Genomic DNA, 19,256 nt, shown 5'->3' on the forward strand with positions numbered 1-19,256 from the left:
AACGGATAAAGAGAACTTTCGGGAAGTACCTTTAGCGGTTAGTTCACCCAAAAGCTGTCGGAGTGGCAGAATGTTATTTTGTCACGCGAGTCAGGAGCCTCGTCTGGGTCTAGTCGGACGATTAGGACGGCACGAGAGAGGTTTAGGGATTGGTCGTCACAAAGTGGTCCGCTAAGGTTATGGCGAGGTGAGGTCGTCGAGGAGTCGGCTGGGGTCACAGAGGCACTTGGCAGGTCATTAGGGGAACAACGGAGGTTACCTGGTTGACCTATTGCGTCCTCTGTGGTCCTATTCAACTCACTCAGGCCTAGTCATAATGATGGGTCCCGCTTTTTGCTTAATAATAAAGTCCACTTTATAAAAGAAATCCGTTAATGAACTGTGGTTCCTGGAAGCAGTTGTCAGTTTAATTCGACAGGTGTTGTGCACGTTTACTGGCGGAAGGTGGCGGTGTTGCTGCAGTGCTGACGCTTTCCGGCGATGAAACGCGTCAAGAGTCTCACGTTGTAAATCCCAAAACTGGTTAAAAATAGCAGGCATAACGCTTTAAAGAACGATCGCGGCGTCGGCGTTTCGAAAACGAGCGAAAACGGAGGCTTTAAATTTAAAAGCGCTCTTTCTAACTATCATGAATTGAGGCAAGCTCTCGAGGGTTGTTCGGTTGCCTCGGCAACAGGTAACGCCAGGCTGTTACGGTTGCTTACCAGCACACAAAAAGCACACGGCGGGGCTTATTATTATGAAAGCCCACGTTTATTGTTTCGAACGACCCAAGACGAACACAATGGCTTAGCACGCAATTGGTAATGGCTTACTAGCGGCTTGAAAGTTTCCAGTCACACAGCCGGAAGTTGCGTGTGGAATGAACGTCCACAAGGGGCACTCGAGGACAACCCGGAGTTTATGCTACAGATCACGCCACGAAGGAAGAAACCAAGGTGGCGTCACGATGATGTCACGTGTCTCCAGACCGAAGACGAATTACGAAGTCTTGAGTCTATAAATGACCAAATGGCATTCAGTGAGAGGCTTGTGATTTTAACACAAAGCGAAAACGGCGACCGTCGTTGGGTGCCCTGTGTGTTTTATTTTTTTCCACACACAAAGAGCTAGCACTCTAGCTCAGAGTTCGACTGACGTGTAACGGGGTTTTCGGTATAGAACACGTTCTCGTGACCAGTGACTTCCCGAACCTCCTACTTACACAGCGAAGCTCAAAATAAAATTCCCCAAACCGCAACGGGCATATAGCTAGGTTAGCTACTCCAGAGCATAGCGGGAAAAAGACGAGGACCGTGCTCAGGATTTGTGACCTGTTTGCGATCCTCGAAGGCCTTTTCAACAGAACTTGACATAGGGAATCTCCCCACAAGTTCAAAGCATGCAGCGCATAAAACGGATAAACAAATAATATTTGCAATGCAACAACATTAGTTTCACTAGGGTTAACCTTCGTTTCTCTCGTTAACAAGTGCTCGGACCTTGGTCGCTATGGTAACGGAACGTGCTCACACAGAGACAAAATAACCACAATCTAGACAGCAGGGGACGTGTCTAAACATGACCCTGCCAAGATGGCGGCTGACGTCTAGGTTTGTTGCAGAATATCATGAGTTTTATGCGCTTAGGTTTGGACAAAATTTAGTATCTCCTCATGCGGTGCCACTAATATGTAGCGAGTATGAAATAAGAATTGTGCTAAATTTAGAAGGAAAAGATGAGTTGGAAGCGGCGCCTGCGTCACTTCCGGGTTATCGTAATATTCAATTTCAGCGTTATAAATCAACATATTTGATATATATGAGGGGCACCACGTCATATTTTTACAAGGTTAACTTTAGGCGAAATGACGACAAACCTTTTTAATCAGTCTCTTATCGGAAGGTGGCTACACTTTAGAAACTTTGAGTTCTACACTTTCCAGAGGTTTTGTTCCGAACCCAGTCACACAAAACAATGATGCAAGTGGTGAATTTCATCGAAAATTTAATAATAAAAAGGGGTTTTGTTAAGGACGTCAAATAATGTCAATGTTCAATAGATCATGGATCCTTCAATCGTCCTTGCGTGTTCGTTTTCTTTGTCCAAAGAGAGAGGGAAAAAACAAGACACCAACGTGCTGAGTCTTAGGGTGCATTCAATCAACTGCCCACCAGAGTGCAGGTTCAGTGAATGACACACCTTGTTTATTTGCGCCAACTCCTTTTATACACGTCAGAAGGTTTCGTTATGACTGTTCAGCAGAAGGTTTTGATATGTTTAGCAGAAGATACCTCTGGCCTTGGGTGTTATCAGAAAAGGGGAGTCACCCTAAAACCATCATTCTTCAGTAATCTACCTTGCGAGCTATAAAGAATGAAAAGGGAGTCATCCTAAGATGTGGGCACCCCTCTCTCTGGCCTTGGATGTTTTGGAAATTGAACTTAATTGTTAAAGAAAGGAACATAGCTTCATGAGTACAAATAGAACAATCCAACAATTCCCCTGTTTACATAGTGGAACTATGTAACATACCCTAAGCAGTACTACTCTATGTGGAAGACTATAAGAGGATATATAAACAACGTAGTCATGAGCTAAGCATTCTTCATAAAGCAGTACGACTCTTGAGACAGGCCAAAAACCTCCCCATATATTGATTTGAGGAGGGGAAAAAACAAGTCCCGTAACATGCTAAGAGAAAAGACACTGTATATTCTTAATCAATAATTCATCCATCTGGACACGACGTCGTCTTGTGTGTCCAGAACTTCAGGAGTAGGAGCTCCTTCGGAGGTCATCAACATCTGTGATTCCGGCTGGTTCATATTCTTTTTCACCACTCCCGTGACCATAAGATGTTTCAATTTTTTTTTTTTCAATCTTCCAGGGGGTTGGAAACGCCTGTTGAATCTGCCATTTCAGCAGCCAAAGTTTGTAACCCATGTAGGGCTCTCGTTACTTTTCCATCCGGGGCTGTGTTGTTGGGAATAAAAGTACAACATTATGGACCAAACATTGCATAAACCATTCTTTTCGGATCATGTCAAAGGCCATGTGGTTTTGAATTGCCATTAGGGAAGTGGGGGCCAATTGTTCAGCTAAGCCTTCAATGGCATCACTGGTTAAGTTTACTGCTCTTTGCAAATGGTAAAAAACAAAGTTGATCCTATCCACATTCTTGTTTGGAGTTACTGGGAACAATGCAGAGATGATGGGCATATTTTAAAATCCTGCTGCAATTTGATCAATCAGTTTGTATTCATTTGGAACTCCTCTGGGCACTCCAATGCCATCTATGTATGTGGTTCTGTCCTCTGACCAATTATCGCTGATTGATCTCTTTGACCTCACATTAGTTTCTGTTTTTGGTCTCGTTATTTGATCCTTGGCGTAAATTACAGTGGTTGACGCCACATATGAAATCATCGTACATGTCCCTTTCCATTTGTCAGGTAATACAGCTCGTACTACATTAATTTCACACATATATGCCAAATCACCTAAAGACCATTTGCTCAATATCGTAATATTTCCCCATGTAGTGACATCTATTATATTATGACAAAATGGAAATACCCCCACATATTTAGTTTTGTTCTGGTTAATTCTGTCATGCTTTAAACAAGTGTAATTTCCTTCTGCATAATGGGCCATGAGTGGTACTGTACCTTTAGGTAATTCTGGCCACATATTCTCATACTTGGCGCATCAAGAGCTAACATTATGGTTTATTTTGTATATTTCAATCATGCAATTTAGTGAATCAATATCCATAATTGGTCCTGTAGCTGAACATACAGTGGGTCGTGCGGCTGCACACATTATACAATCCCCAATATTGCCAAGTCGGGCCGTTTCTTGTAAGTAGGCTATCCACAGGTTTTGTTGTGTGTATCCTGTGGCTAAAGCTAAAATTTGTACCCTTTCTCCTGCTCTATGAATTGTTGGTCTACTAAATTCCCCCTGTTTGCCGAATGCAACTTGAGGCAAAAAAAAAAAAATGCAACACTAATGAAACAATCAAAGTGGTTTGGCAACACGACATTGTGACCTGAGGAACCAGATAGTCCCTTTTCCTTCAAGTTGGTAGGCGTGTGAAGTCCTCGCCGTCACGGTGAACGGTCCACCTTGGTTCAGACCACTTCCTCTTTATCACTCGAAGCCAAACAGATGCAGGTGGTTTATCGCCGTCCGACTGGATGCCTGTAAAGCTGGACAGAACACCTCTTAATTGATCAAAGTAAGACAGTCGCGACAAGGAAGAAAGTGACTTAAAAGATGAGCCAGAACCTGGACCAGGAAAAGAAAAAGAAAAACCATGGTGTATTTTGAAAGGGCTGAGTTTGTGTGTACTATTTACAGATGCTCTGATGGACATGAGCGCAATTGGGAGAGCTCTCAACCATGACATATTTGACTGTGCACAGCATTTAGCCAATTTTTGTTTTAAAGTTGCATTCATACGTTCAACGATTCCTTTCGTTCACTACTAGTTCAATTACAACCCATCCAGCCACTAGTTCGCCATTGTTTTTCCTGTAACAACAACCATCCATAAACAACTTTCTCCCTCCCTTAAACGGTTCTGACAATAAATCTGAACGACATGCTTTGTCTTTTCTAGCCTTCTCCTCACACCAATGCCTTCATTCAGTTACACCGTCGGCCATGTTAGTATTGACAGGTGTAAACAGATTATGCGGTTGTTGTAACAATGATTATATTTTCATTTTTCGCTTGTTTAAAAGGTGAATAGTCGTGAGTTGATGAAAGCGGTTGTGGAGTGTGTGGTGTGTAGCAGAGGGGCTGCATAAGCACCACGTGTGCGCATTTTTCTATAAGAGCCGCAGCTGCATACCTCTCGCAGTCAGATGCACGTGCTACTATTGGTTCTAACAAAATACTTGTGTGTAGTAGTACCTTTCTTTCGCCCCGTACTAGTTGGTACAATACTGCAGCGGCAGTGTAAGTTTTGTAAGAGATGTCCAAATGAAACGGTAGTTTATAGTTAGGAAGTACCAAAGCAATGGCTTGACTTAATTTTTGTTTAATTTGTATGAATAATTATTTCTAATCATGTGTACAATTGAGTTTAGCCGACAGATTTCTTAATCCTTCTCGTTTAAGTGCTAATGAATTGTGAGGTACAGAAAATGGCATTTTGAACCAAGGCAATAAATCCGATGTCAGGTCAACCACTGCCGCAACACCCTCTCCTCCCACCACTATTCTATCAGTTGGTAAAATACCATGAGTGTCTGATAGTTTTTCAAAAATTCTTGTGGATAAATCAAATCATGTTCTCTCTCATAGAACAAGGTACAATGTGGAGGGTCAGGGGGTGGCAGGAATGGACCCAAGGACACAACCCACGGCTTTCACTCCGCAAATGCCTGCAGCACGCTGTTATTTATTTGACACGTGTCGAGCAGTCCTAAATAGATGTCAGCAACAGGAGTCACAGTTTTTTGTTGGACACATGCAAGCACATGTGTACGCAGGTCTCCTTTGGTTCCATCTGGAAACACAATGTCAAGTCCGTGTACTGGACAGACAATGGCAGCATTAAATTTCTGTAAAATGTCTCTTTGGCACATTTCCCCTGCCTCGTCCTATTGTTTCACCACGTCCTCTGTGCAGTCGGTTGGGACAACAGTTGGCAGTGTGTGTCTCTTGTCCATAGGCGTAACAGCTGTAGTTACTCTGTGCTTCAGCAGGGCCTCGACAGACATGTGCAACGTGTCAAGTTTTTCCACATGCGAAGCATCTTATGGAGTTTGCGCCGCGGGAGTGACCCCTGAAACCTCCTCTGACTCCCCCTCTAGTCTGCTGCTGTCGTAGCAAAGTGGCCCACGTCGGGTCCTGCGACAGTAGCTGAGGTGCCATGACAGATTGTGCCTGGTTTTTCTTTTCTTTTTTTTGTTCTGACACATTTTCTCTGGCAGCACCTAGTTGCAGTTCTAGCAAGGTTTTTTGCATTTGTTCTATCTCACTGTTTTCAAAAGTATTTTTGTCTATCCATCTTTTCATAAAGTGAAGTACTGTTAGTTCTAGGTATAGTGAGGAAGTTTGTGGTGCCTGCGCATATGGTGTTTTTTTTTTTAAATGTATTTTTTTAAATTATGTTTTCAATTTCATCCTCCTTTCTTTCTCTTTTTCCTTTTTTTCATGCCATAATCATGGCATCATCTTTTGGTTCAATCATCCCCACCAATGCAAGCACATTCATCACTGTACACGGAGCTTGTTCTTTTTCAGCGATTTTATAGTTCACTGCGGATTTCTTAAAGATGGACGGTTTTTTGTTTTTTCGAGGTTTTATTTCTACAACTAGTCTTTCTTTTAGACGGTGTAACTCAGGAAGCAAAGGCTCAGTCTTTCTGATTTGTCCTTCTTCCTCTTTTTTTTAATCTCATCACTTACTTATTTTCTCTCGTGCCTTTTTCTGTTTCTCCTCCCCTACATACCTTAGTCCCATATAGTGTAACAGTAACTTTGTGAATTGCCACCTTTTCTCCCTTCGTGACCTGAATCTCCCAATACCAATTCGGGTTTTTCTACCAATTAACAATATTTGTCAAAATGTCCTTCCATCCATTTTTTTTAGCCAATTCTCCTCACTAGGGTCACGGGCATGCTGGAGTCTATCCCAGCTATCATCGGGCAGGAGGCGGGGTACACCCTGAACTGGTTGCCAGCCAATCGCAGGGCACATACAAACAAACACCCATTCGCACTCACATTCACAACAAGGGGCAATTTAGAGTTGTCAATTAATCTACCAAGCATATTTTTGGGATGTGGGAGGAAACCGGAGTGCCCGGAGAAAACCCACGCAGGCACGGGGAGAACATGCAAACTCCACACAGGCGGGGCCGGGGATTGAACCCTGGTCCTCAGAACTGTGAGGCAGACGCTCTAACCAGTCGGCCACCGTGCCGAAAAATTTCCTTCCATCATATAAATATGGGGAGAATTCGTAGAAAAGTGAATGTCTCAGTGACAGATATTTCAAGTGTGAGAAAGGAAGCTTCTCCCACAGGTGGCGCCTTTCTCCTTGGGGTTTCCCCACACTTAATACATCTTTTTAATTCACTTCGGAATTCTCCTAACAGTTCTTTCGGCGTGTACTAAAAATGCCTGAAAGAATTTTCTACACATAAACAACATATTCTTGTCCTGCAAGACCTTCCCTGGTCTCTAACCAGAGGGATCCTTCACTTCTACACATAAATAACACTGTATTTGTCTCGTCCTGCAAGACCTTCCCTGGTCTCTAACCAGAGGGATCCTTCACTTCTAATATTTACCTTTTAATATTGGTAAATCTTCCCTGACCGTCGTCAGAGGGTAACCTTCCCCAGTCATCACTGGAGGATAACCTTCTCCAATCTGTCGTGATTGGAGGCTAAACTTCTACAACCTTTGTTGTAGGATTTCGTGAGTCACACAAAACTTATGATTGAGAAAAAATTACTTGTCTCGGACTCACAAATAATTTGGTAACTGTCAATGTGCAGAATTTTGTTAAAAAGGTCTCTGCTTACCTTAGTTTGTGAGCGCTCTGTTTGTGAGTCCAGGCCAAGTAGTTGATGACCAAAATTAACCTCTCCTATCGGACAAATCAAGACGCAGGGTCACCATCTGTTAAGGACGTCAAATAATGTTAATGTTCAATAGATCATGGAACCTTCAATCGTCCTTGCATGTTAGTTTTCTTTGTCCAAAGAGAGAGGAAAAAAACAAGACACCAACGTGCTGAGTCTCAGGGTGCATTCAATCAACTGCCCACCAGAGTGCAGGTTCAGTGAATGAGACACCTTGTTTATTTGCGCTAACTCCTTTTATACATGTCAGAAGGTTTCGTTATGACTGTTCAGCAGAAGGTTTTGATATATGTTTAGCAGAAAGTACCTCTGGCCTTGGGTGTTATCAGAAAAGGGGAGTCACCCTAAAACCATCATTCTTCAGTAATCTACCTTGGGTGCTATAAAGAATGAAAAGGGAGTCATCCTAAAATGTGGGCACCCCTCTCTCTGGCTTTGGATGTTTTGGAAATGGAACTTAATTGTTAAAGCAAGGAACATAGCTTCATGAGTACAAATAGAACAATCCAACAGTTTCTACAGGATAAAACACAGACAAACACAAAACAAACAAGGTACAGACGGACATTGGCAAAGAAAGGGATTTGTGACGTGAGATTAACAGAATGGGTGTGTAGTGAATGCATATGGCTGAGGACTCCTGTTCTCGTTAATTTAAACCCAAATATGCACTAATCTGTACTTTTAGTCGACCGCAATGTTGGATTTATGTGTCTGGAACACGTTTGAGGCAGGCGAGTCAGGCTCCCGAGTGTTCGGGCGGCCCGGTCTGAACCGGGAACAGGTGGATTCGATGGAAGGGAGGAAGGAAAAAAAGGAGGGGAAAAAAACAGGAAGCCAATGAGTTCCCAGGCAGGACGTCTCTTGGGTGTCTCTGTTTGCAGGACGTTCGGAGCGGGCACGTTGCCTCGGACTAAGCTCGGGCCCCCAAACAGGGTAGCTCGGAGCGCTTGCAGGAGTCTCTGCAGCCGGGGATCATGCGATGTGTCCTTGCCATCTCGGGTGAAGTGGGCGTCCTGCCTGGCCCGGTCGTCGGCGATTTGGTCGGGGTGAGACCAAAGGAAAAACTTCTCCACTGAAAACTCCAAAACTTCTCCACTGATCCCAGCTCCGGCCCTTTTTAGGACAAATAGGGGGGTGTTACCCCCACACCCCCTCCCTTTCTACCACCTTCGCGAACACAGAGGGGCTGGACTGCCTTTTGGCGTTATTTTTCCATTTTAGGTTTATTTTGGGCGGCACGGTGGACGACTGGTTAGAGCGTCAGCCTCACAGTTCTGAGGACCGGGTTTCAATCCCTGGCCCCGCCTGTGTGGAGTTTGCATGTTCTCCCTGTGCCTGCGTGGGTTTTCTCCGGGCACTCCGGTTTCCTCCCACATCCCAAAAACATGCATGAATTGGAGACTCTAAATTGCCCGTAGGTGTGAATGTGAGTGCGAATGGTTGTTTGTTTGTATGTGCCCTGCGATTGGCTGGCAACCAGTTCAGGGTGTACCCCGCCTCCTGCCCGATGATAGCTGGGATAGGCTCCAGCACGCCCGCGACCCTCGTGAGGAGAAGCGGCTCAGAAAATGGATGGATGGATGGACTATTTTGTGGTTTAAAACCAGTGGAATTAAATATTAATTACTGTATTTAAGATAACGAGACCAATTCCTCACCCTCCATGCTCTTCCTCTTTCATACCTGTAATGAATATTTCAAATGTTGTGTGTTGTGGAGAACATTATTATTTTCCATGTGACATTTGTGGTGTGGGGTGAAACATTACATCCGGTTCAGTTAACAACATCTTCGACGTTAGACATTCAAGTTTGCAGCAATACAGTCACTAGTGCCGTTCATGTAAAGCTCTTAAAATATTAACTCCCAGTCGAGTCACAGACTGTCTTATGAACTCATGTCTGTAGTGTCGTTCCGTCGCCCGTTGGTGTCACTGTTGCCTGTTCCAACTCCCAAGTGGCGGTACTCAACAGGGTGGAGGCGCCTTTGTTGGTGCAATCCTTTGACTGGCGGGGAGTTAATTAACTCAGCGTCCGGGGGCGAACTCAGCATCCTTGATTCTCCGCTTTGAAGCGCCAGGCAGCCGTGCTTCACTTTGCGTCGGCATGGCAAAGCAAATTTCTGCGTGTTGTTTTTGATGGTTTATGGCGGCTGATTCGTTTAGCGTCTGGGTGTGATGTTGTGTCTTGCCAGCCTCTATTGTCTACCTTGGTGGGGACCTGCGGTAGTGCGAGGCTGGGGTGCCGGGTGGCATCTTTTGCGTGGCATGTCCGCTACACTTTCCTGCAAGCGAGTAAATCAACTCAATGCTTTGACTTCATTAGCCCACAATGCATTGCACCCTAACATGGAGACAGCTCCACAATGCATTGCATTGCAGCAGCAACAAGACAGCCTCCATAAAGTCCATCTTTGTCAGTCAATAAAGAATGCATATCCAATGATTGAATTTATTTTTTTTCACTTTACTGAAGAATATCTTTTCCAACACTTACAGCAATTTTCTTTTGTTCTTTTCTGCTCCACCAGATATTGATATTTATTATTGTTGAAGTTGGACCCAAAAACATTGCCACCTCCCGTCACCCATATCAAAAACTGTCCCTGGATGTGATATGAAATCCACTTTGTGTAAACCTGAGTGCTCAGAACAGTGTGCCACGGGTATGCTGGGATGAACCCAAAAAGAAATGGTTCCACCTATATCTGCACTAGGCCTCTGATTAAGAACATTATGGAACGGCAAAAGTATGCTTTACATAACTGGGGATGGTTATGTGCTTGTCTGAATAAACCCTTTGTTCCCAAATTAAAGACTTCATTTCAGCCAAACATTCACAGCTGACGTCATGGTAGTAGCTGGCACATTATAAAATATTTATTATTCTGTATATATGACACTATACTCTTCACACTGGGACATACAATCATGGTCATCCATCAGTGGAATCACATATTTGAGTGAACGGTGTTGTTTATTCGGAGGCATTTACCACTATCCATGCATCTATTTTCTATGGCGCTTGTCCTCACTGTCCTCGAATACTTTTTATCTATATTCTAAAGTGCTGTGTACCTGGTACCATGTGTACCATAAATACAATAGCTTTTTTGTTGTTGTAGTTTTATGGTTTATTGTTTCATGGTCTTATTTTTAGAACTACATCATGTTTTTGGTTGGGATGTTCAACAGTTCCGGTCATCATTGTTGTCTAGGGTATACTGTATCCTGTTCAGGCACTGATGGTGTATTGATACATTCGCCTGACTTTTGTGCAGGCAGCGTGGGCTCAGTTCCCACTCAGTGACGGTGTGAATCTGAGCGCGAATGGTTGTCCATGTCTATATGTGCCCTGCGACTGACTGGCGACCAGTTCAGGGTGTTGTCCGCCTTTCGCCCGAAGTAAACTGGCATAGGCTCCAGTACCCAGTGACCCTGAAGAGGATAAGCGGTATTGAGAATGGATGGATGGATTCTGTTATCCATCCAATCTTATGACTTCTCTGGAGGAGGTTACAACAAAGCTTGTGGTGGCCTAAGACTGCCACAAAGTATCTACTGTTGTATATTTTATTACTCACGTTTTGTAATGTGGAACCTACAAGGTTCAACATAATTTGTTCAGTGACACCAATTGACATGCAAGCTGTTCTAATTACTAATTTTGCATTTTTTTTACAATAACTTTAATGCACAGTTACTGTAATTGCCGCTATCACAAAACGTATCAACTCCCAGGTATGAGTTTAATATTCCGAACTCTCATAATATAAAGACACAATGTATCATAAAGATAAAGATTTGTTGATGTTTTTGTTAGAGCCATTGTATTTCTGAAAATGTTGTTTAAACTCGAAAGTTTATAATATTTGGAGAATTTTACTTGATTGCTGATCATATTAATCATCATCATTATTTCACATTCAGTAATCATCTCTTTATTTGAGGTCTCCAGCAGATTGTGAACTTTTAGTATCTAGCAACAAAAGCTTGTAAAAGGTTCAAAGAATGTGCATAAAGTCATCTTTTTGAGACTTATTCTTCGATTGTGTGGGGTGGTGAAGTTATAGCCAGTCACCAGTGGTGGGAAAAACGAGGTACAAATATTTGTTACTGTATTTAGTAAATATTTCAGGTATCTGAAGTTGAGTATTTTTTTCTGACTACTTTTCACTTTTCTATCCTATATTTTCAAACAGAGGCGGCACGGTAGCCGACTGGTTAGAGCGTCAGCCTCACAGTTCTGAGGACCGGGGTTCAATCCCCGGCCCCGGCTGTGTGGAGTTTGCATGTTCTCCCCGTGCCTGCGTGGATTTTCTCCGGGCACTCCGGTTTCCTCCCACATCCCAAAAACATGCATGAATTGGATATTCTAAATTGGTATGAATGTGAATGTGAATGTGAGTGCGAATGGTTGTTTGTTTGTATGTTCCCTGCGATTGGCTGGCAACCAGTTCAGGGTGTACCCCGCCTCCTGCCCGATGACAGCTGGGATAGGCTCCAGCACGCCCGCGACCCTAGTGAGGAGAAGCGGCTCAGAAAATGGATGGATTTTCAAACAGAATATCAGTACTTTTTTACTCCTTACTTTGTCAAAATAGGCTTGTTACTTTTTTCAATCGCTGTAGATGATGACATAATGTAAAAAAAAGACCTGCATAGGTAAAGTCAACTGTGGCTGAGATCTTGATTTATTGATATATTGAGCTCCATGGAACTTATAAGGTGGGGAAAAAAGGGACAGCAGCAACATGTAGGGGCATCAACCGGGGTGCATTAACAACAATCATGCAGCACATCCTGAGAAGATATAGAAGATAAAATATATTTACAAAAAAAAAAAGTTTGATGTTGTCAGGTCCAAGAATGATTGTTGGTGATTATGTATGTGTCTTGTGTCAGCGTCAAAACCACGACCCTCTGGCATTCAAAAACTTCTGCCTCATCTGAAAAGCACATATGTGCATGTAAGGTGTATTTTTCGGTTGCTATCATCAGCTAATTTAGCTTTTTTTTTTTTTTAATTCACAATGTTAGGAAACTAGATGCTCGATAGCTTTTTTTCTTCTTCTTCTCAGTACAAACACTATGAAAAGAGGGAAACTTTTGTGTTCAGAGATTTTTTTTTTCATTGTGCCAAGTTATCAAAACAGTTGTATATAATTAACATTTAAAATTACTTATCCCTTATATACTATGTACTAAAGTAAATTTTTGCTTTGACCTAGAGGTAGGCGGCACGGTGGCCGACTGGTTAGAGCGTCAGCCTCACAGTTCTGCGGACCTGGGTTCAATCCCCGGCCCCGACTGTGTGGAGTTTGCATGTTCTCCCCGTGCCTGCGTGGGTTTTCTCCGGGCACTCCGGTTTCCTCCCACATCCCAAAAACATGCATGAATTGGAAACTCTAAATTGCCCGTAGGTGTGAATGTGAGTGCGAATGGTTGTTTGTTTGTATGTGCCCTGCGATTGGCTGGCAACCAGTTCAGGGTGTACCCCGCCTCCTGCCCGATGACAGCTGGGATAGGCTCCAGCACGTCCGCGACCCTAGTGAGGAGAAGCGGCTCAGAAAATGGATGGATGGACCTACAGGTAAGTAAGGGGGATGAATCAGTAATTTTGTATTTTTTACCTGTATCTGTACTTCTGTTTAAATACAGAGTCTGACTTCTTTTTCCACCTCTGCCAGTCACCGTGTATGTAAGTAAAAAACAAATTGGTTTTGTTGCTAATGCTGTTACCTACGACCATCAGTTTCTGTTTTGTGATTTGTTTTTTTTTATCGGCCTATTACTAGTATCGTTGTCAGAGTTATGTCATGCTCTTATGAATGATGGAACACGAAATCAATATCAAGTACTGTATGGTTCTTTTCTTAAAGGGACCATACTGTAGTTCTTGGCCCTTCATATGAATTGTTTGGGCAATTTAGAGTTGTTAATTAACCTACCATGCGTGTTTTTGGGATGTGGGAGGAAACCAGAGTGCCCGGAGAAAACCCACGCAGGCACGGGGAGAACATGCAAACTCCACACAGGTGGGGCCGGGGATTGAACCCTGCACATCAGAACTGTGAGGCAGACGCTCTAACCAGTCGTCCAGTTCTAAGACTACTTATAATAATTCTTTAAGTGGTTTAAAGAAAAAAAAATGTCTCGGTTGTCTTGCAACTTTATTTTTTGTCCTGAGTGCATTTCATAACTCAATCCATCGCCCTTCCCCAAATGATCAAAAGTGGTTGCGTTGGCAACAGTGTGACGTATTTCAAAGGCTAAGAATAGAATCATGGAGTGGAAAGCAGGTCTGAGGCTTTTGGTTTCTGCCATACATTTATCCTCTTTCTTCCTTTCCAAATGTTTGCCTCTGTAATGCACTACAGGCTAACAGTGCGATGAGACTGAACGTTTGATGTGATAACAGGCTGTGTGGATTATGCATGTTTGCAGTTTACCTGACAAACCACCTGCAATTTGCATGCAATAGCAACAAGAACATTGTGTATGCAGTGCACACACTCTCCTTGTTGTGAAACTGAACCCCAAAGTCTTACAAAATGAGTCACAGGCTATTTATAGCTGCACCAATACATCTGTCCTGTGCAGGGTGGGGGCTTGACGTTGTGTCTATGATGTTATATAAATGTGTTTCAGTCTAATAACATTAGCATAACTCTTCTTTTTTGTATGCATTTTTTTCACTTTAAAATAAACCAAAAATATCAAGATAGCCATATACTGTTATTTCTATTTACATGTGTTTGCTTAACTGTTTAAAATACTTTTTTTCTATATTTGAATACTGTATGTGGAATGTTTGAGGAAAGTAAGAAAGTTCTGGGAAGAATTCAGGTAACAGTTATCTTGCACATCTGTTAGCAAGAAAGAAAATGAACACATTAACAGACTGCGAATGACAAAGTAAAAAGCAACAAATATATAACAGAGAAGAATGAGTAAGGTGAAATAGCACAGATGGATATAAACTTGTGCACAGGTTGCTTAAGTTTGCTTTTGTCATTGGCACTTTCAGTACATGACATAACAGACAATTGGCTGCAGCTCACAAATGCCACTGAGTGTTATCACATTAGGTAACCTTACACGGCACATACAAACTAGGCCAAGCCCTGTCTAGTTTGCTGCTGTGTTGTTGCAGCACATTGTGTTCCTGCAGCAGATTTTACGAGCTTCATCATTATGAAGTAAACAGGGTCGACTTGTCAGAGTGTGAGTGCAAAACTAGAAGAGGTACACAAACGAGACATATTGTAGCAGTTAGTCAGGAACAGCTCGTACCAGTGACAGCGAGCTGAAAGTGATTAATGGCGATGACCTTCTTTCTGTGATCGGCTAACCGTGTCAGCCACCCTTTTGCCCTTTTCCAAAGACTTCCCTCCCGGTCTATTTTGAGGTAGAAATAGGCTCCTGCAGGGCACTTGATGTAGCATGCCCTTGTCTGTCAACTTCAGCAAACATCTCCAAACTCTCAATCTGTTTGCACATCACTATCTGTTTTTGCAAGGGGAATTTGCTGGTTTTAGGACTCTCACCGTCTGGTTTATGGCTTGTGTAAAACACTTGTTGCCCAGTGCTGCTGAGGAAAGATTGCTTTGAATGAAGATGAGACCAGTACAATATAATTACTGCTCCGCCCACAAATATACCATAACAAGAAAATATAACACATTATGTTTTAAGGGGGAATATTACAGATAATTGACTTAGGTTGGTTGGTAAGGTTGACAGTGAGGTGGTTGTTGGGGTGTTACTGTGTTTGACGATATGTATACTACATGTGCTGCATAAACAGATCACCGTTGTAATGGACAAGTATAATTCAGCGGCTTAGTGATGAAGTGGTGACTGCAAGAGGGAAAATACAATCCATGCTGTCTTTGTGGGTGTTCGTGTGTTCACTGGTAGTTGGACTCGTTTGTTTACACTCTGGTCACAATGTGCAGCTACCTCAAAAGCTGGCCCTGGTCGTCATGGTAATGAAATATGTCCTCTCCATTGGCGCACAGCAGTATATAGGGTGGGGTGACCAGTGGCTCACTTTCATAAGACAGGGCTGCCCTAATTTTGGCAAAACAAAAAATAGTGGGTTTAATAACAAAGTGACATGATCTTTAACAAAAGCCTATCCCAGACATGGTAAAACACCAAGGAACAGTTTTAAATTGTAGAAAAAAAGAAGAAAAAAAGAGGGATAATGTCTGTGGAGATGTAGTACATTAATAGGACAATGGAAATATGTCTCTAAAGTCACACCAAATCAGAGAGTCAGCAAGCATCTTCTGCACAATTAATTCAACAAATGTGTTTAGTTTTTTTCTTTGGCCTTTTTGTGTTTTTGGTTTGTTTTGTGACAGAAATTGCAAGTGGAACTTATTGTGACGTAGTGGTGGTGTAGCAACAATTGTAGTGCGTGTATCTCTGTTGTGACAAGAAGTAGACAATAATAAAAGAACTGAACAATTGGTGACTACATAATTTGAGTTTCACTCTACAGCATTTAATTTATCTCGTTCGTCAGATCAAGGTAATGTCGAGCATCTTTGTCTCATCTCAAATCATTCTCCAATTCCAATTATCCAACCATCCCCAATATTTTGAGATCCAGTGAAAGAGCTGTTTCAATTACTCGGTCTTTACAAACGTAATAATGCTTCATTTTGATTGATATTGCCATTTAATGGTTAACTTTGTATTTGCAGTTTCAAGCAGTGTAGAACACTATATCATGTAAGCTGTGTGTTGAAGCTCAGGACTATATTTTTTTAACCTAAATTAGGTACATTAGGGTCAAACGGATGTGTTGTATTTTGTTGCATAAAGGACGTAGATTTGACTTTTGACACTTTTTCTTATCACTATTCCTTTATTTGAACAGAAATGCACATTTATGGTAGTTGATTTATTGTTACCATAGAGACTTGGAGGTAATATTGCAACTCTCCAATGTAAAGCATGAATCTCATGTACAGTTTCGCCAAATTGTGAGTACTGTATTCTGTCTTCGTCTTGCAAACAAACAAAACCAAGCTGATTTTTTTTTAATTCCTAAATTTTGGTTTAAATTTGACTTTCAGTGGCTTTCATACATACAGTATGTATTCAGTTTATTATTTGAGTTATCATAGCTTGATAGAATTATTACAGTCTGTATCATCTTTGCACAGAGTACAACACAATTGGGCCTATCACATTTTCTATATTGTGAAATTCTTATAAGTTTAAAACTTACACGACATAACAGTAGGGTACGTTTGCCTATTACTGCTGTATTGATTTCCACAATGCATCTTTTGTGAAAAATTTTAAAAATATCCCATTGTTATTTTTTTCTGTCACAGCAAGGTGAAATATTATGTATGTACATTATTTGCCAACTCATTCTTTAACTCATATAAGCCTTGGCACTTTGTCTTTTGCTTTCGTTCGTTTAAAGCACACCTTTCAGTTTACAACTTTAAGGAAGTCCGCTAAAAGCCCTCTTGTAAATTCCTGGGTGACATGTTTTTCAGTGAAGACAACATACTGTCTGTAGGTTTGTTTTCTTACCAGGTTCAATGACTTGAGGTCACTCCAGACTACCTTGTTACTTCTAGTATTGATGCATTAGAAAAACATTACAGGCAACTATCATAGAAGCATCAGGTAAACATGATGAAAGAAAAGTTTCCTAATAATAATTATAAAAACTATGTTGAAATAGTCAATAACTACAGATTTTTTTTCCTGATCTGCTGTCTCCAAATGATGATGAAAACCCCATTGGCACAGTTTAGCAAGCATGCGAATGATATAAGGCAATGTTTCCCCACTCATTTCTAAAGAAGCCTGATGCAACGCCACTTGCAAATGTAGAACTGTTAGATTTATTTCGTAAGGCAACCAGATCTGTGATGTAACTGACTTCCTGTTGCGTAAAGAAAACCGCCACTATGACCCTGAAGGTTTTTTCTTTCTTAAGAAAACACTGCTGCTGTATGCGTTTAATACAGAAAAAATGTAACCGGGCACTTCAGTCATTGTTAGTACATTACAGAGATTGTTGCAAAGTAAAATTTGGGTTTGAAAATGATCCTTTTTTTCCCCCTTTTTTACAGCATTGGTTTTCACTGATCCTCAGGATTTCCGAGACCTCCAGTTGGTTTCCAGAGCTAACAGGATTTCCCTAACAAATCATTTCAATAATTATTCTTGTGAATATAATACTGAGGCGGCATAATGACTTGAAGTCTTCATATGTAGTTTAACCTCTGTGGAGTAACCAAGCGAAAGTAGTATGTGCTCAACTGTCAGTCTTCCTATAATATATGGAGTCATTTCTAAAATGGAAAGTCCCCTTTGACATTAGTGCTTTCCTAGGAAGAAACAGCTTTCTAAATAGATAGGTGTCTTCAACAACAATGTAGTTTATCTCCACCAGGTGCGAATGTACCACTTCCAGTCCAATTGTAGCCACAGTGATTAACATTTACACACGCAGGCTGTGTGAAATCCCTACTATTAAAATTCATCAAGAACAGTGGTGGTCAAACTGCGGCCTGCGGGCCACATCCGGGCCGTTGATCATTTCAATCCGGCCCGCCAAAGATTGGTACAGAATCGCCCAAATCATATCAAAATCATGACTGCATTCATTTGACCTTGTTCTGTAATGCCAAGTGGTTCCACCACCTACTGCTCTGAACCCTTCTTCAACCGTGAGCGGGCCAAAGAAAATAAAGGTTGACAGTGAATGCCGAGTGCTTAATATAGAATCGACTACTAAATACTTTTTCACTGAGGTCCGGTCAAAGGCTGTATGTCTAATTTGTTAAGAAACCATTGCAGTTCTAGAGGAATATAACATCAGCCGTCACTTTTCTACCAAGCATGCTGATTATGCTAAAGGCCAATCAAGGCAGGAACTGATGGCTACGGCTCAGCGGTTAAAATGAAGCTTGCAGGCTCAGCAAAACACTTTTATCTGATAAACTGCCATCCAAGATTCAGTCACACAAGACCCTGAAACAGCGCCATGGGTGCTGCAGATGGAACTGATAAATCTCCAATCTGATACTGTCTTAATAGAGAAGTTCAACTCTCAAACTGGATGAGTTTTATGCTTCATTAAACACAGACAAATTTCCAAAAATCTAGAAGATGGCACAGAGGATGCTGGTGGTGTTTCGCTCTATATGTGTGTGTGAACAGACTTTTGGTATGATGAACACCAAGAAAACATCCTACAGATCCCAGTTGAGTGATAAACACCTCAAATGTGTTCTGAGAATTGCCACAACACAACTAACACCAGACTTTGATGCACTGGCAAAAAAAGGTGATCAACAAAACAACACGGTTACCATTAAAAGTATAAGTATGAACACTATAATGCCTTTTTTTGTTTGTTTTGTTAATTTTTGATATGTAAGCATCTGGTCCTGGCTTGATCCGCCTGTCAAATTTTAAAAGTCAATGTGGCCCCTGAGCCAAAAAGTTTGCCCAGCCCTGATCTAGAAGGTTCAGTGTTTGCATGCATACATTTGTTGATTTTCTTTCGTTTGTAATGCATTCAGTGCTATCAGTTTTTTGTTTTCTACCTGTATTTTCCCTTCTCACTTGTTACACTTTTTACATAAATTAGAAATGTGATTTGTCTTCGGGACCCAGGC

General features: G+C 41.8%; 1 long non-coding RNA gene across 1 annotated transcript; it reads right to left on the bottom strand.

Annotated features, from left to right (window-relative positions):
- Positions 1-1,969: 1,969 nt before the first annotated feature.
- Positions 1,970-7,834, bottom strand: LOC133415407 (uncharacterized). The gene is made up of 2 exons (XR_009770123.1): positions 7,530-7,834; positions 1,970-4,193 (listed from the first exon to the last, which is right to left on the bottom strand). It is a non-coding gene; the product is annotated as an uncharacterized LOC133415407 (long non-coding RNA).
- Positions 7,835-19,256: the final 11,422 nt, after the last annotated feature.

The sequence above is a fragment of the Phycodurus eques genome, chromosome 16, assembly GCF_024500275.1.
Source record: "Phycodurus eques isolate BA_2022a chromosome 16, UOR_Pequ_1.1, whole genome shotgun sequence".
In the NCBI taxonomy this organism is placed as follows: domain Eukaryota; kingdom Metazoa; phylum Chordata; class Actinopteri; order Syngnathiformes; family Syngnathidae; genus Phycodurus; species Phycodurus eques.